The following is a 2,864-nucleotide window of genomic DNA, read 5'->3' on the forward strand; positions in this document are numbered from 1 at the left end:
TGCATTTTTCATAAATATAGGTTTATTGGGAAATTTTCTCTCTGGAGAAGATTTTTAAATTAAATTAACACTTTACTTAAATATGTAAGTAGGACTTATAAATGGAGGATTAAATTTCAACATTGTATTAGAGTTACTTACTAAATGGCATTTATAATTAGAATAAATGATTGGAAAAGATGACCATAATAATAATAAGAGCTAGTCTTTGTTGGGTCCTTAATATATGCCATGTGCCCTCCCAAGCATTTTATATGTTTATCTCATTTAATCCTTACACAATCCTTTGAGGGAGGCACTCTTAGAATCCCCTTTTAATCAATAAGAAACTAGTAAGAGGTAGAGCAGGGATGGAACTCAGGCAGTTGAGCTTCAGAACCAGCCCTCAAACTACGACTAAATACTTCCCGTTTGTACAGCGCTAATGAGGTGGAGAGAAACTAAAGAGATAGCAAGCATCGTCCCTAACTCCCAACAGTATCTGTTGGGGTTCTTAGGCTGCAAGAAATAGAAACTGATTTTGGCAACTCTAGCAGAAGGGGATTTGTTGGAAGGCTGTCATGAGCTCATAGAATCCATAGGAAGGCTGGAAAAAGCAGGCTTCGGGGGCCAGGGGCAAGAGCTACAGGACAAGCTTGTTGCACAGGTGGTCTGGTTAGGAACTGGCTCCACTGTGATGCACATTTGCAATCTTTTCTTGTCCCATGGCCTAAGAAAAATGTCCCGAAGGGAGTGTTCAATTTGCATAGCTTGGGTCATGTGCCCACTTTTTGGCTCGGGGAGCTAGCAATGTGCTTATTACTATCTCAGAGGATTGTATCCAGTAGAGAAGGGGTAATTGCTATAAGAGCAAGACTCCCAGAGTCCAAGATTAGCTTTACCACTTATTTAGCTGGGCAACTTGGGTAATTTATTAATCTCTGTGACTCAGATTCCACGTTTGTAAAATGAGGATAAGAACAATATTTATATCTAGGATTGTTTAAAGAATAAGTGAGTTAAATACACACGAAAGTTTTAAAAGAGGAATGGCACATAGGAAGTCTGCAATAAATGTTCACTGATATTATATACAAAATTACAAACAGATATGTAATTAACAATGAAATATAAAGAAAAGGCAAAACTGTTGTGTGTTTTTTTTCCCTTCCTCTACCTATCAAACATTTTTAGGCTTTTTGATCAGAATAAAGATATGCCCCAGGAATGCAAATATATCCTGGGAACATTGATGTTATTTTCCAGAGGAAATTATTAATATTTTTCCATTTGCATCCATAATATTTTATTTATAATAATTTTGCCTGTTTTTGAATTTGCAAAGATTTTTCACCTGGGCCCCAACACTGAGAGAACTGACAAGCTTTTCGGTGATAAAAAATCTGGTGCCAGTGGGAGCATGAAGATACAGAAAATAGAACTGCCTCTGGTGGTCACACTGTATGGAAGATACAGAGCTCTGGGTTGCAAATTAAAATGGTTCCTATGTGTTCTTTTGAGCTAGTCTGGGAAATGTATTTTTCAGAACTAAATTTTTGGCTATTTACCAAAGCTTCAAGTCAGCTTTATTTTGACCAACATAAAAAAAGAATATGCATATTTGTGAGATAGGACTCTGAAATATTGTGGTTGTAAGAGCTCTAAAACAAATCTCATTGGCTGAGAATAATTGAGGGAAAGGATACCCTGAATAAGTAAAATTTCTGAATTAAAAGACATTTTAAAGAGAAAACCAGTTTATTATATAGTGGTCTCATATTAGATAAGATACATCTATTTGTAAATAGCAGAAATTCTTGCATGCTACTAAATATGGTGAATAATTTAGTGAATAAGAAAAAGGAACAAGTTTGTTTTTTTAAATCTGAATAGTTTAAATATCATACTTCAAAATCATTTTCTTTAGATACTGTTCAAGAGTAAGTAATATCCCCATTAGGTTAAATGATCACAACCTATGTACCTGAGTTTGAGATTGTTACCTATGTCAGAAGATATCAAATCATTTTCATCTAGAAGATCAACCCCAGTGGGTCAGCTGTAGCTGCCAGAAGAGCTGCTTTGAGCAGTATCTTGAGGTCCCACTCAGGATCACGGGGACGGAGAGCCATGATCAAGCAGAGATTTCTGCCAAGCTGGGCAGGAAAGAGTGGCCCATGAGCAGTTGGCTCTGCCATCTCTGGCAGAAGTTGGTATCCATTTGAGAGCTCACAGGCCCTATGTTAGAATTTACAGAGGAAGAATGGAAGAATGGAATAAGAGAAGTGAAAAATATGTGCATGGGCCAAGAAAAGCATTTTGAGAGTAAAAGAGTGGGGAGCAATGAAGGAATAGAAGACTGATAAAAAGAGAAAGGTACAGTAGTTAATTTTCATGAATGTCTGTGTCATCCTTGCACAGGGGGTCATGCTAATCTTCTCTGTATGATTCCAATTCTCGCATATGAGCTGCTGAAGCCAGCACATACAGTAGTTAATTTTGATGTGTAAGGCAAAGAAAAACGGTTATAAGGGCATTTGAAGTGTCCTACCGCTGGAGTAGTGTGTGAAAAGTATCTTTTTAGGTGCTATTATTTTTAAGGTAAAAATTTTTCCTTTATTACAAATGTAATCTATGTTCATTGTAAATTCTTACAAAATACAGAAAAACAAAGAAAAAAATTAATATCTCAAAGCCAGTCACCTGGCAAACATCAGTCCACATGAGAATGTTTTTGGGAGGAAGGAGGATGACGGCAACAAGGAAGCAGGGAGGCCAGGCTGGGGATAGCAGCATGGTGTCTCCACCATGTGAAAGGGTGCCTGCCAAAGCCTGTCGTCAAATAAACGGAACTTTCTAAGCTTGCTGCAGCAGGAGAGATTGCA

The 2,864-nt window shown here is 37.4% G+C and overlaps 1 non-coding gene across 1 annotated transcript; it reads right to left on the reverse strand.

Annotated features, from left to right (window-relative positions):
- Positions 1-2,355: 2,355 nt before the first annotated feature.
- On the reverse strand, positions 2,356-2,463 carry LOC111766494 (U6 spliceosomal RNA). Its single transcript, XR_002798529.2, has one exon. It is a non-coding gene; the product is annotated as a U6 spliceosomal RNA (small nuclear RNA).
- Between the last annotated feature and the right edge of the window lie 401 nt (positions 2,464-2,864).

Source organism: Dasypus novemcinctus, chromosome 21, assembly GCF_030445035.2.
Source record: "Dasypus novemcinctus isolate mDasNov1 chromosome 21, mDasNov1.1.hap2, whole genome shotgun sequence".
In the NCBI taxonomy this organism is placed as follows: domain Eukaryota; kingdom Metazoa; phylum Chordata; class Mammalia; order Cingulata; family Dasypodidae; genus Dasypus; species Dasypus novemcinctus.